The sequence below is a fragment of the Zeugodacus cucurbitae genome, chromosome 6 (genome assembly GCF_028554725.1).
Source record: "Zeugodacus cucurbitae isolate PBARC_wt_2022May chromosome 6, idZeuCucr1.2, whole genome shotgun sequence".
NCBI lineage: Eukaryota > Metazoa > Arthropoda > Insecta > Diptera > Tephritidae > Zeugodacus > Zeugodacus cucurbitae.
This window is the reverse complement of record NC_071671.1, coordinates 9,406,005-9,422,335: the sequence shown is the minus strand read 5'-3', so window position 1 is coordinate 9,422,335 and position 16,331 is coordinate 9,406,005. Positions and strand designations below refer to the sequence as shown.

At 32.6% G+C, this 16,331-nt stretch overlaps 1 protein-coding gene across 2 annotated transcripts in view; it reads right to left on the bottom strand.

Moving 5' to 3' along the window:
- The window catches only part of LOC105210999 (uncharacterized), a 158,675-nt gene extending 143,621 nt beyond the window's left edge, over positions 1-15,054 (bottom strand). Inside the window, exon 1 of one of the 2 annotated variants that reach the window (XM_054232739.1) lies at positions 13,973-15,054. The gene's annotated coding sequence lies outside the window, so the exon portion shown is untranslated. Of the gene's footprint in view, positions 1-2,266; positions 2,512-13,972 lie in introns of those variants that run through there. The other variant, XM_054232740.1, reaches the window with a different exon arrangement.
- Positions 15,055-16,331: the final 1,277 nt, after the last annotated feature.

Below are 16,331 nucleotides of genomic sequence, written 5' to 3'. Positions count from 1 at the left end.
GCTTCAAGTTTGCTGCCCAGGACCCACCTCTTCCTTGACTTCGGAATAGAAACTACAACTCCCTGAACCGTGAGTTCCGAATCAAGAAAACTAATTCCAAGTTAATTAATTTTGTGGTATCCTTAAATTGCAGCTTTAAGAACTTGATACTATTTTTTTAGGCTTTAGAAGGCAACCGATGATTGTTCTAAGATTTTGATTTACTAGAAAATAGATGTGTATAACTCACTAAGTATTAGGTGGATATCGGAGGATAGGAAATGACCTAGTAGTAGTAACCTATAACTCTCCAATTTCATATGTCTATAACTGACTGTCTACATGTGACGTGGCTTCGGGCACTATTCGAGCAAAATAAGCCTCATCAGCCTCTTATATTTTCATATCAATTCCAGTTCTGGTACCACCAGTGCGAATCGCTTAAGCATATTTTTATCTTCTCATAACATAGCGAAATTCCTAAGAAATATTTACCTAATACCAAGAAATGAACCGCAGCACATAAAACCACGGACGTATATGACTCAGGTCCCTTGAGGCAAAGAAAACATACACTTTCGCAATCGATAAGCGATAAATATTTACTTTATGATTGCGGTACTAAGTCGCTTTACTATGATCGCATAAGTATTCCTAGAAATTTTCACACTTAACAAATCAGAATGATTTTCGCTTAAACTCACTATCTCAAATAAAGCTCCGCGTGGTAGTTGGGTACTTAGTATTCATACTAGAAGCGGTCACTTAAAAAGCAATTGACGTTTACGAATAATTTCTAAAGGCTGTCGCAAAACATTAAGGCGCATGTACATATGTATGTATTTAGTGGCAAAGAAAGACAATAACGCGCGTCTCGGTAACGATTCACCGCACTCAATTAACAAATCGTGTTCACAGAACAATTAAACCGAGCCGTAAGTACATAAATGAATAATTGTACATTTGCGATAACAACAGTTAACTACGACGACGTTGCAATAGATGATTATTTCATTTCTGAAGTGCCAACAAGAAATGTTTCGAAAAATTTTCGAAAAATATTAATTTTTTAACGGTGAGAAACCAGCCAGCATTAATCGAAATTCGAGAGAAAAAAGATAGAAGAAAATTAGACCGATAGAGAAGAAAAGTAGACCGCTCTTTTGACATTTCTCTTCAGCAAAGTTGGCTGTTTCATCATGGAAAGATATACGATCCAACAATGAGTCGAAATAATTAAATATTACAACCGAAATTCGGAGTCAGTTGAAGCCACTTTAAAAGCGATTGAATGGCTTCGGCAGTAAGCAACACATCCGTTATTGGTTAGGCAGCAATCCACACGTACTCCATGAATCACTGAGTCTCATGAGTTCTTTCATGATGTTCAAGACCGGTAAGTTACTGTGAATGGCAATCGCTACCGCTCAATGATAACCGAATATTTTTGGACAGAATTGCATGATATGGACTTGGACAATATGTGATTCCAACAGGACGACGCCACAAGCCACACAGCGAAGGTCACAATCGATTTATTGAAAACCAAATTTGGTGAACGTGTTGAATGGCCCAGTCAGTTGGCCGCTTCGGTCGTGCAATTTGACTCCGTTAAACTATTTCCTGTGTGGCTACGTCAAGTCTATGGTCTATGCCAACAAACTACCGAAGATCGATGAACTTCTTACGAATATCGAACGTAATATTGCAGCAGTATCGGCCGATTTATGCTTGAAAACCGTCGAAAATTGTGTTTACGGTCTGGACTTCTGTAAACGTGCCCGTGGTGGCCATGCAAAAGAAATCGAGTTCTATACATAATGACATCGAATGTACTTTCACAGGAATAAAGAGTTTCATTGATATCTCAAACCGTTTTTGTTATATTTAAAAACTATTGTAGTTGTCCAAGATTTCTAGGTTTTAAAAGTTGTTTTTTAGACGATCTAACCTTGCTTGGATTGATAAGTTGTAAGATCTCTGGAACTATGCATGAAAGCGGTACAAAAAGGTAGAAGAGACTTTTGAAGAACCCTAGGATATATGTCAGAACGACTAAAAGAATATAGAGTCTTCCAAAAACAGGTGTCACATGTTCTTAAGATCCACAATACGAAGTATATACGAGTTTACACGAGTACAGCATTACATTATGTTCGGCGAGTAAATCTGCGCTGCGCTTTCGTTTCACTGCATTACGCAATAACTAAACTTCTTCTTGAATTACGAACAATGGTGTTCTCAGCGTATACAATTACAATAAAAGACAACTCTTCGGTATACTTACGATGAATATTTTAGCAGCAGAATTGCAGCAAAAACATGGGTGAAAAGCGTATTGTAAATCTGAAATTTAGTGGAGTCTCCGCGCACAAGTAACATTCAAAGCTGAGCGCGTCGCTTGTGTGCTCTTTCAAGTTCAAGTTTAAGTGTACCGTTGTTGCGCAAAGCTAATGAGGCGTTAAAATGTCATTCGATACCCGATAGTCGCACAGCGCTCGCAAACAAAACACCTACAAATACAAAGCGGGCAACAATAACAAAGCGGAATGCGTCTCTACCAGAACATGAGTATGTGTGTGTATGTGTCTGCAAGTGTATAAAAAAAAACGAAAAACAACAAGTGACGTGAAATGATTTTCAAAAAGTGCCAAGTTCAATTTATAAATACAATTTGCTCGATGATTTGCACATAAATAAACTGACTTATAACACGGATATATTTGTATGTGTGTCTCTTGAAATTTCATACAAATTTGTCATAAGGACAAACACGCATACTTTTTAGCTGTTCCACAAGTTCACTTCTGGTGTTTGTTTGCCATGTCAACAAACAAATTATGTGCAAAATGAGGCGAATAGTTCAAAAAGAATCGAAATTAATTGCAAAGCTATTAAGCAAAAAAAAAAAATACACTGTAGCATAATACAAAGTAAACTGTGGCCACATTAAACGTTAAACAGCAACACACTTCCCCAAAGTAAACAAAATAAAAATCGGTGCGACTGCAAAATCAATGTCAACCTTCAGCAAGGTGAGCCAGTCAGCCGACGAGCAGCAGTTCGCACAGTTTAAGACAGTAAGCTTGGGGAGCTTTAGAGAAAATACGAGTGCAGCGCGTCGAACTGCGTTTGTAGCTTCGTCAAAATTATAGAGATTTATAACTAAAATTAAATGGTACTTAATCAGCAGCATTATTTAACACTATCCCTATAAATTTCCTGGATCAACTCCGAGATATATACTTTGATTTTAATCATAATCTCAAGGAATATATCGTATATGTATATATTCTCAAATGGGATGCTCAAGGGTCTATAGATCCCCAAGGTTATCCTCCCCGTCTTATGAAACATGGAGTCAATATAATAATCGTAATTCGAAGCTCGTTCTCAATGTAATATACTCTCAAGAGATATATTGTATATGAATATATTCTCAAATGGGATGATCAAGGTTCTATAGATCCTCAAGGTTATACTCCCTGTCTTATGAAACATGGAATCAATATAATAATTGTAATTCGAAGCTCGTTCTCAATGAAATATACTCTCAAAAGATATATTGTATATTCTTAAATGGGGGGCTCCAGGGTCTATAAATCCTCAAGGTTATTCCCAGTCTTATGAAACGTTTTCAATGTAATATACTCTCAAGAATTATATCGTATACGTACTATATATATTCTCAAATGGGATGCTCAAAGCCCTATAGATCGTTAAGGTTATTTCTCCAATCTTGTAAAACGGAAAATCATTTAGTTATAGTCTATCACCATCTATTTGTTAATGTAGATTAACTCCGATATTGTTTCAGTATAGGAGAAAACATGGGGACTGCCATGAGTTGGATTCATGATAATTGAAATTTGATCAAATTTCTTTATATATTATTATATTAAGAGAGATCTACACATTAAACTTATTCATATCCGCTTACACTTTAAAATACTCTATTTGATTTAAATTCATATTTATTCGCATTTAAATAGCTTGCGACAATTTTTATAATTTTCGACGATTTTTTCGATAATTTTGTCTAGTCGAAAATCATAAAAGCTGTCGCAAGCTATTTAAATGCGAATAAAAATCCTCGATTAATTATAAACAATTGATAAGAGTTGTCCATAAACTGCATAATTACCTAATAAAATATATAAATTAAGTGATTTATATGCAAGCAAAACTCATTAAACAGACTCTTGCATATTCATGAAATCATACATATTTATAAACTTATTTTTCAACTTCCCAATAAGGTTTTTTTTTGTAAAAAATTAACACATTAAAGCTATAATCAATATAAATACATATGTAATACAAAAATTGCGGGGAGTAAAGTTTCATATAAACTGCCTTTGATTCGCCACTACTCCATTGACGCTTTTCAAGCACTGATATCTTGTCAATATATGAAAGCAACCAGATAGATATTCGCTATATTTGATATGGAAGATTATGCCACTCTATTTCATTTATGACAGTTGCTTCTTCGATTCGCTACTATACACGATTTGGCGAATTAAAAACATATCTTGGCGAATTAAAGACATATCTTGGCATTCCAGTAGTATAGTTTGATAATGGGCGAAATTGGTTTACAACCACGCCTACTTTCCTAATAACACAATTTTGAAGTCCATCTGATTCGTTTACTTAGCAATCTATAAATCAAGCACCAGTGAAGATATCGAAAAAAAACTTTGCACAACTATTGCGTTTCTAGTATGACATCACCCATCTTAAAATCACAGAAATCGTCCTATAACAATTCAAGGTCTCAGGAACCAAACATGAGGACTTCTGAGGTTTTGAACTATTTTTTACCGAAAATATACTTAAATCTCTTAGATATTCTAAAGAAATTGAAAGGAGATGAGTTTTTACTAGTTACTAGTGTGCCTCTGTAAGAAAATTGGGCAAAATCGTGTCAATACTACATGTAGCCCCCATATACATACCTCATATAAGGATTTTCAAACTTACGGCGGACTTTTTATCGTTTTTATCGGATAATATGTGAGATGTCTTAGCAAAATGAAGTTAACATATAACCTTGGATATGATGTAGGAGGATGGTGAAAAATTGTAAAAACGGTCTAGGAATTACCTCAGCCCCCATATAGTACTACATATATGTATATGTACATATAGTGATTATAATTATTCTAGTGGACTTTACGCCGAATTGTGTATTATTTTATTAACAATAAATAAATAACTTGCGTAAGTATAAAATATTTATTCCAAATACTTCTAAATCGAATTTTACTGAAATACATATTGGACGTCTTTCTAAAATCACTGCACGGATTTTTTAATATTTTCACACAATGAGATTCTTCAATATAATACGATCTTGCCCTAGCCTCTTGATTAGACTCCAACTTTTTTGTACCTTCGATATTTCAATGTCCAAATGTCTTCTCCAGGTTAGAGAGGGTCGGACTTTTCTTCGACTACCTTGTGGATTCCAGTCGTCTCAGAACATGAGCGAGCAAGCTCCTTTTTCTTTTGAGGATTTCGGTCCATAGCGGTGTTTGATTTGTGCGTGACTATAAGTCCGTCAACCGTTGCTTGAGTCCTAAATATTATTAGATAAATTTTAAAATATTCAATTCACAATAGCAATCAATTTAGTTTCATTATCTGGTGTTACTCCGTCTTGACTTTCTTGATTTCGAATTTTAAATTGAAATGAAATTTAGAGTTTCCAATGCATTACATAATCAATCCCGTGAAATATGCCAATGATTTGCTAATCAAAGAAACTTTCAAAATTCAATTCTCGCATTTTAATGTAATTAAGAAACCCGATTAACCAAAATAAATCAATAAATCAAGCGATCCACCAAAGCGCTCTAAGCGCCAAGAAAGCAAAATTATTTTAATCAACACTTTGCAAGATTTCTGTGTAACGGTGTGTGTATTCGACACACGTGTATGGAACGTGGAACGGGGTTTGGCGCATAATTCGCAACACTCACTGAAATCGTGCCAACACATTTGAATTGCTAATTGGCGAAAGAACAAACTAAACGGACAATCGCTTTTGATAGCGCTAGAATATCTAGAAAATGTATTTTCCATATTATTTAAATTATGCTAATACCTGGAACTAAATTAAAGGCAAAAAGCATACCTTTATTTTTAAATTCAAAAACACAGAAAAAAAGGTTCAAATTTTGAAGCTTAACTTCCAACTCGTGTCTGTAGTATTTCTATTTGTGTGTGCGTAAATAAATATTGTCACATATTTGCAAAAATAATTAACAAGAGCTTTGAAGGCCACCGCGCCTCTGACTTAGAGCGATGAGTTATGTTCGCTTCTTGTTTAAACTTTCAAACTTAAATTAGTAGACGCTAATGATTGTACGCTGAAAATGAACAATGACAAAGCAAAGCACTCATTTTTCAAAAATTCTGTGCTTAATATACGAGTTGAGTGTATTTGTTTAGAAAATATTTAAATATATCGGTTTGCTTGTGAAGTTCTGCTGGAAACACTTATTCTCAAAATCTAGTAAGTCGCTGAATTTACGGTTTAATGTCGCTCGTGAGTCAATTGAACTTCTAAATCGACTGAAACGAACCAGATAAATACCAAATTACTCATTCTGAGATTTGATCTTAACAGTGTTACATCTAGCATTGTGATATCACAACCTAAAATACTCGCTGAGTTAATATGTAGTTGATCTATAACATCTGTAGAGGCCTTTTCGCACAGCTACATTAAATTATTATATTAAGTTAATGATTGAGAAAACAGTTTTTGTCTTTCGCACAACCAGCTACTCGATGAACGATCCGCTGTTCATAAGTAGTTGGTAAGTTTCATCAGCAGATTGCTATTTATCAATAAACACAGCCAAATTTACAGCGTAGACAACAATAACCCGCTGAGCTGCATTCCAATTTCAACTCGATTTGTATTCGATTAAAAATTCATTTAGTAAAATAAGATTTTTATTTTGTCTGGTAAATCGATCTAAATCAACTCTTTAATCGAGCAAACACTCCCTAATTGATCAATTAACTCCTGTGCGAAAAGGTCGAATAGCTTTTATAAATCACATTATGAGATTTCTCCCTCTTCGTCTTTCACTTTCTTCATTCAAAGTGTACTTCTTTTGATTGTATTAGCCAAAAAATAGTCCTTAAATTTTAAAATTTTCGGATTTTTTCGGTATCGAAGGAGCACGATTACAAGTCAAGACAAGACAAGTTTTTGAATTCGGTCCAGTTACTAAGCAAAGAATTTTAAGAGTGAAAGGGAAAAGAAGACTCCTAATGAGTCACTATAAGAAAATTACAAACTAATCAGCGTCTTTTTGTTTCAACAAATCCAAAATCTAAATATTTGTGCCAACAACCCTCCTGTAATATTTTCACTTGGTTCATCGGTCATTTAAAGTTCTTTCGAATGCCTGGGCAAACTATATTTATCATGTGGATATTTCTACACCAGACTGCAGAGATCGTGTCAGCTTTCACACCACTATTAAATCATCTAATAGTTGAATCTAAAAACATTAATATTTTGCTTCACACCCCTTATATTTAATGAAGAAGTGTTTAAATTTAGAAACAACTCCATCAATACTTCAGAAAGAACACAGATTTATGAATTTGTGTGTAGATTTGTGAGTATGATATATCAACCTTAATTATTACCCAAACCCGAAACACCGAACCCAAACTGATTTTAATTAATTAATCGAGCCTTAGCAGCTGTCAGCCAAGAGCCAACGGCCAATGGCCAACAGTAGCCGAATTGAGGACGCGCAGACGGTCTAATGTGATGTGAGCAAGCTATGATATTAAGTTTCCCCAAAATGAAACCCGTGTGATATTTTTTGCTTCGAAATCATGATAACTTTAACAAAACGGTACACATTTGTATGCACAACAACAAAAACAAAATATACATAATTATCATAACATTTTGTTATCTCTCTCAAGAGTACAGTAACAGTAACTGAGACCGTTGAATGATTGTTTGTGTAATAATTTATGGGTTGTGGATTCAAGGAGAGTACAAAATTTTCTCTTAGCATTTGATATATGATTTCAACAAGATTAAACTAATACTAGTAATTACAGGTGCACATCCATAAATGCTATAGTTATAGGACTCTTTCGATATTACTTTTATACAAAACTGCTAATAGCACTAGCTTCCTTAGTTGTAGATACTCCTTTATTAGAAGATTATTAATATTCTTTCATTTAACGAGTAATGGAAACTTTAGCACGTCTTCACAATTACTCAGGCTAGTAATCAAAATGTAATCAGGATTTCAAATTCTTTACAAATTATTAAATATACAGTAATCAGAAATGGAATGTAATTGTACTTCTTGATAATCAAAATATAATCAGAATTTTAATCTACAGTAATCACATTACCTAGTAATCAAAATGTAATCAGGATTGCAAATTCTTTACAAAAAATGAATAAATATACAGTAATCATAAATGGAATGTAATTGTTATTCTTGATAATCAAAATATAATCAAAATTTTAATCTACTGTAATCAGAATTGTAATGTAATTGTACTGATTGACAAACGAAATGCAACGGATTTCTAAATGACTATTTCTAATAAGCATAAAAAAATTTTAATAATACTCTTTTATTCTTTTTTCAACTAAGTCAATCTCTTCTTCAAATATTGCTTTCACTTTTTACACCACACAAAAAAGTGAAGATTTCATCCCATCCAATCTTCATCCAATCACTTCATTTTATTAATCTTCAATTTCCGTTGGTCACCGGATTTGAAAACGCACAAAAAAAACACACGATTTCCTCAAGTGCACAGTGAAAGTATGGATGATCCCAAGTATGATTTGTGTTAAAAGCTTTTGTTTTGTTAATTACTTTTTGCCCACTATTCTCCCGCAAAGAGTCAAATTGAAAACGAAACGCGTTAAATCGACGTTTAAATAGAAATCTCTTACAAATCACGCTCAATTATGAAATGCAACGCAGGCAGCCGGTCAAAAAAAAAACTATAACAACCAAAAAACACATAGATATTTCTGTTCTTTGAGCTTTATTAAGCGATTACACGATTACTGTTATGCGTTGTACGAATAAAAAATTCAAGGCATACTGTAAATCAATAAACTCTTAAAGTAACTCAAGACTCAAGAAAGCCTAAAAATTAATTTGATAAAAGGCAAAAGAGAAAAATTGAAATGCTCAACGCTACAATTTAATTAGTGGCACACAAAAAAAATAAAAAATAAAAAAAAAAACAAAAAACATTTTCATTCAATATCCACAAAAGTTGAACAAATCGAAGCTGAAGTGCTGCCTTAGACCCACCACTCAGCCAGTCAAACAAAGCTGGTCGCACAAAAAGCCAAAAAAAAAATTATATGGAAAACGCTAAATAAGGCAAGCGCACGAAGCGTCAGCGGCTAGTGAGTTGTTAAGACAATAAGTATGTACAAGAACAACAACAAGAAGCCCCAAAAAAGCAACACAAATAATCAATGGCGGGAAACAGTAGACCATTTCGACAAGAGGTTGGCAATTTGGAGCGCTGAGTGGGCTAACAAAAGAATAAACGCTACAAAATTTGGCAAAAACTTGTTAATATAATGCAACACACACAAACACTTAATTTAAGACTTTGTGCTAGCTTTCTATATGCATAATTTTGAGCTTGTTTTTGGTTTGAAGAAGCGCGACTTGAGAGTGAATTATATATATATATATATATATATATATATATCTAGGCAACTATATGTATATAATATAGAAAAAAAAAATATATATATGTGTACATATGTGTGTGTGAAAAGTAGGTGAATGTAGCAGATGGTCAAGCCAGGTTCGTTGCTTAAGTCTTTTGTTTGCTAGTTGATATTATTATATTTGGCATTTGAATGTCTAAAACAGAATTAAATCAGTAAATCATAGCACTCTATTTTGCTAAAGCTTTACGTTGTGTTTAACTGCAAAAATTGTCACAAATATTTGCCACAGTATTTGGCGCTCAATGTGTGAGAAAGCGTTCGATTGAATATCAAATGACATAAATTATTGTTTTCAAAGACTTTCGGAATTCTTTCGAATTTAACAAAATCTAGTGCTTGTGCTTTTCTTATGGAAATCAAACGCATTTTGAGCATTGAACTCAAAAAGTGTTGCCCATAAAGATTTATAAACAAACACATTTAAACTTTTGTAACTATGTGCTGCCAACACAGCCTGCCCTTCACCAGCGCAACGCCATTCATTTGCTTTGTTATAAATATTATGGAGTTGCGTTAATTTGCTATTAATTAGCATTTCAATTGATACACAGCGTAAACAAAACGTGCTACGCATAAATTAAGCATATGCATATCGCGTAGAATGAATTTGGTGATATGACCTGGGGAATGCTTTTGTTCGTGCGCTCATGTGTAGGTATAACCATGTACATATACAACAAGTTAGATGTATGTATGTAGTTATAAATAAATTAGAAGATACTTGGTTTCATATATTCATCAACCGACTAGACAAATCACTTAAATTTGTATAATTGAAAAATAGTCCTCAGTAAGAAAATATTTTTTTATTCCAATAAAAGCCTTTTGAATGTCCTTTTGATGTACAATATTGAATAAATTGAAATATTATTATACCATGAACAGTTTGTCACAAAGTTTGTAACACCCAGAAAGAAGCGTCGGAGACCCTATAAAGCATATATATATAAATGATCAGTATGTTGAACTGAGTCGATTTAGTCCTGTCCGTCTGTCTGTATATATACGAACTAGTCCTTCAGTTTTTAAGATATCGGTTTGAAATTTTGCAGATGTTATTTTCTCTTCAAGAAGCTGCTCATTTGTCGAAACTGCCGATATCGGACCACTATAGCATATAGCTGTCATACAAACTGAACGATCGGAATCAATGGCTTGTATGGAAAACTTCCGCATTTTACTACATATCTTTACGAAATTTGGTGTGAGTTATTGCTCATAGAAATAATTTAATCTCCGAAAAAATTGTTCAGATCGGTTCACTATAGCATATAGCTGTCATACAAACCGAACGATCGGAATCAAGGGCTTGTATGGAAAATTTTCGCATTTGACGTGGTATCTTCACGAAATTTGACATGGATTACTGTTAAGGTAATAATATAATCTCCGAATAAATATTTCAAATCGGTTAAGTATATAACTTTAATGTTTCTAGCAAACAACACGGCTAAAAATAATTGGTAAAATGTTTTCTTTTTTTTACTTACTTTTTCTTACATCTTTAGATTTGCCTAAACACATAGTTAGTAAAAGAAATGCACCTGTGAAGGGTATATTAGTTTCGGTACAGCCGAAGTTAACGTTTTTTCTTGTTTTTAATTGTTTCTTGGTTTTTTTTTCAGCCACAATCTAAAATTACGCCATAACTGGCACTGTTAAATGCACTAGTTGCTAACGAGTTCCACAAGCTGCATGATTCATTTCCTCCCCCGATTGCAAATTAATTAATTTTGGTATTTTTTTATGTATTAACAACCTAACTTAGTGTTCACTGAAGCCAGCAAATATACAAAAACATTTGAACGGGTTGAAATGTGGATCAAAAATATGTGGAACTATTGCTAGGAGCATCGAGTGGAATTGTTATAAATACTACTCGTATGTTAGAAGTGCTTTACGTTCTTAGGCTATTAGGTCTACAACTTTGCTTCCGCCGTTTTCCAATAAATGTCTCTAGGATCAAGCACTGGTCGATTAAATCGATTAAATCGTTTTATATCGATCTTGGACATTTGTGTCAACATTATATATATATATATATATATATATATATATATATTTGGCGTAGGAACCGCTTTAAGTCAACATTAACCCAACAAAGTATTTGTAGAGATCTGTTTGCATCCCAAACTTATTCTTAACTAAAAATATCACTATTTGAGCCGAATTCTTGACATTTGCGGGAATGTCTCTAGGGTCAAGCACTGGTCGATTAAATCGATTAAATCGTTTTATATCGATCTTGGACATTTGTGTAATATTAAAAACTTATATAACGAAGTTTTTGAAAAAGAGAAAAGTAGGATTTGAAGTCCAATAAATTAAATAACTATATACGTAAAGAAATTGGGATAAAATAATATTTGAAGAAACATAACTAATATAGATGGAGAAATCGTAAATATTCAGCTTGGTTAATTTAAGGGTTTTAAGGATTAGGGGGTTCTAACACTAAAATATTAGTTGTAGGAAGTACTTATGTAAATTAGAAGAATTTTTCAATGACACGAGCAGTGATATTATTTTCGAACATATGAAAGTATTCGAAAATATAGAATAATGGCAAAATCTTTCCATTCCAATGAAATTTTAATAATCGATGCTAGTCTAGTCTAGATTCAAAGTAGTGCTAGACTAAAATCTTAAAAACTCGCCAAATGGCGCTTTAATCAAATTATATGTAAAAATTAGAACGATGAACAAATTTGAACGAAATTGAAAATGACTTAAAACACTTTACAACTGCTGTACCGAGTTCAATATTACAGAAGTCATTTTGAATAATTTTAGATTTGACAACAGGTTGTAGTAAACTCGAAGAAACTTCTAAAATAAAATGTTCCTAAATATTTAAGTAACTGTTGTCTAATCCCTATTCGATAAACACATTGCATTCCCGGAAACATAATTTTTTATTAATTTTTAAAGTTAATAATTTAACCCTTTCCCTATGGACTTTTTTTTAAGCAAAAATCTTTTTTTCCATGTAGATTGGGTCATTATGGCCCAAGTAGTGTACCATAGGGTGGGTTTGGGAAAAGGATAACCAGGACATAAGAAGAGTCATGGGACAAGAATATCTCATCAGTAACTGGTATTGGAACATATGCGTTTCATTATTAGCATAAATTTAAGGAAACAAACTAAAAATATTTGGAATTTTTTTTTTGTATTTTTTATATTTTGTTATGAATTATAAAAGTTAAAAGTAGTTTAATGAAAACAATATGTGGGACACATGCGTCCTGCCAGTATTGAAAGGGTTAAGCGCAACCACACAAAAGAAGAAGTGTTACTTAGAATTGAGCAGCTAACTATTTTAAGGGGTTAGGAGTAGTCAAGATTTTCAAAACTTCAATTTTTTGTTTTTCGCATTTTCGTAAAGCGTAATATCTTATAAATATTCTTTGAAATTTTGAAGATGATCCGATGATTACTTTTCGAGTTATTCGACAAACAACAAAGAGCGCTTGGGCACTCCAAAGCGCTAGTTAGAAACTTTAAATAGGATTTCTCAAAACTATGTTTTTTGAACTGTAACTCGAAAACCGCACAGTAGATTTTAATGAAATTTATACTGCTTTAGAATATATAATAATCCTGGGACTGATAGAAGCTTTTTTGTTTTTCAATTTCGATTTTCTAAGACCAATACAGAAAAAAATTTCCTGAGGTCGCCATTTTGTTAATTAAAAAAAAAAGCGTGGATCAGGCCCAGGATTATCTATTTATAAAAATAATTTTTCTTATCCGATTGATTTTAGATTAATCACCAAGGACTTATGATTGTCATCGACCTTTTGCACTTTTTTTCGAACTAGGTCAACACAAACAGCTGTAACTTTGGAAATTATAATATATATTTTTTTTTCAAAATTTCGTGACTTCAAGTCAAAACATTGTGTAATATTGCCATATTATTAATTTTAGTAAAATAACATGATTTAATAGCAAAAAAAAATACTGAAAATTTTAATTAATGCAAAAAGTTTTTTAACTAACATAGATACTTTTTGAACTATAATACCTAATATAACCTCGAAAATACAAAGCTTAAGCTTATAAGTCAATAAACAAAACGCAAAATCATTAAATACAAAATTTTCTTAAAAACTGGTGATTCACACAATAACTTTTATGAAAACAATTACGGAACATGAAGTTTTTCCAATTTGCATATACATATGTACATATATACTCATCATTTCTACTCACCTTTTAGTAATTAGTTCGGTAAACACACACACGCAAACACCTGCATACAAGTCAACAAACTGACACTAGCACTTGTGTATGTATGTTATTATAATATTGTTGTTGTTGTTGTCAAAAAAAATGTTTCACTTTGCACAGAAATTGCACGGAGACCAGTATATCTGCGCTTATTTGTTTACAACAACACACAATTGCGCTTCAGAATATTTCAAATATAAACTAAAGATATTTATTGATTATTATAAAACTAGCGCTGTCGTTAATCCATAGAACAAAAATATTATTTGAAGCACTTTTGTTTTTTTTTTAATTGAAAATATTCAACATCAGTTTTTACAATAATTATGCAATAAAAACACAATTTTTTTAATTAACTTTTTTTTTATTTTTTATTATTTTTTTTATTTATTTATTTTTATTTTTAATTTCGTTTCGTTTAATTATAAATATTTCAATTTTTATTTAATTTAATTTTATAACTTTTTTTCGCAATTTTATTTCGCAAATGCAATTATTATTTTATCTTTTTTTCTGAAAAAGACTTTCGAATGATTTGTTTACATTTATTTCACACTTTTCGATTTTTTATATATTTCTTACTTCATTATTTTGTACACATTTGCAATCATCTTACACTTCGCAATCCACGAGATGAGCTATTTAATTGCGCTTGTGATCGACGATAACTGCAATTGGCCGCCTGGCGTTGTGCAATATTTGTTCACTTGTTACGTTAAAAGCGATAATGCACGAATAGCTGCACACAACACTGTTGTTGATTTTGTTTTTATTTTTTTATTTTATTTTATTTTTCGAAAACTCGTCAATTTTTTTTTAAAACACCGTTATTATATCAGATAATATTATTTTTTTTATATTTTATAACGTTCGTTTGTTCGTTTTGTTGTTGTAATGTATTTTAAGTTTTAATTGCATGAATTGTTGTTACTATTTAGTTATTTGCTGCAGCTTAGCTAGAGTTGGTTTGGCAACACCACACGCAACCCACAATTCAACCGCAACGGGCAAGATCGAGCGAGCATACTATATCACGTCTGAGCTGAGACTGTCGCCAGCAATATCAAATCGCCGCAAAACTCACCATGCAAACAATTTGAATTTGCTTAGCCTCTCGCTGCCGCCGAGCTTAACTAATACTCACCACGACGGCCGCGCACACACAACCTGCTGTAGCAATGCCTCATAGCAGTGCAAAATTTTTCCAACACAGACACACACACACACTCTACCTACTTATAATAACAACACCCAAAAGCCGGCCTTTGCATTCATCGATTCTCCTACATTCGATTTGAGAATGAATTTCGCTTCGAGCCTCGTTAATGAAGCGGTCAGTTGGTATGTACTGTATATGTATATAAGATAGATATGTATTTAGCTAAACCCTGCAGTAAATTGTGCTTGCGCATAGACTAGCGCTGATGTCACCCATAGGAATGACGTACTGGTACACTTTTAAGAATCTCTTTTAAGGGGCTATATCAGTGTGACATTTTCAAAAAATCGATTTTTGTATTTTTTGCTTATTCGATAGTTTATACATACTTTCAAAAATATCCTGTAAAAGCGGTAGCCGTAGTATCTTGAAAAGTTTTTGAATGACAGCGTTCTAAAGAGCCACCGCAAGCAGGTATAACCCGCTATAGTCGAAACTATAAAAGCAAATTTTCTCGAAACGGCATATCTCAAAATGGCTTACATCATAAATCAACGAGAAATTGACTGATCGACTTCCAATTTAAACTGAGTATTTTTGGATATATTTACTATCTACGATCTTTTTGATTGGTTGATAAATGTAAATTTGTAATTAAAAACTACAATTTTTTTAATCTAAAAACACGATTTTTTTTCAGAATTACGCCATTTTGTTAATTTTTGATCTTTTTCAAAAATCGTAGGTCATATAGAAAACATCTTCAACTTTAATAACCTTTTTGAACTTTTTTTTCAGCTATTCATTCGGCCGGAATCATGTCAGCAGTTGGGAAACTTTTTGGCACCTCCCAAGATAGCACATAACTACTTTATTTTTCAATAATTTTGTTAAAAAAATCTTAAAATATGTCCAAAAAACTGCGAAACTCGTACGAGGGCTGCTATATATATTTCTAGCCTAGGCAACACTAAGTGTTGCCAGGTGCAATCTGACATTTCCATTGGAAAGTTTGACATTTTTTAGCATAACATCACTCAGAACGTTTTGTCATTTAATCGTGAATTGTTTTATTTACAGGGAATTAAAAAATTCATCTCGGCCAAAAAATGGAATTAACTCGTGAACATTTTCGTGCGATCATTTTTCACAATTTTCGATGTGGATTATCGCGACAAGAGT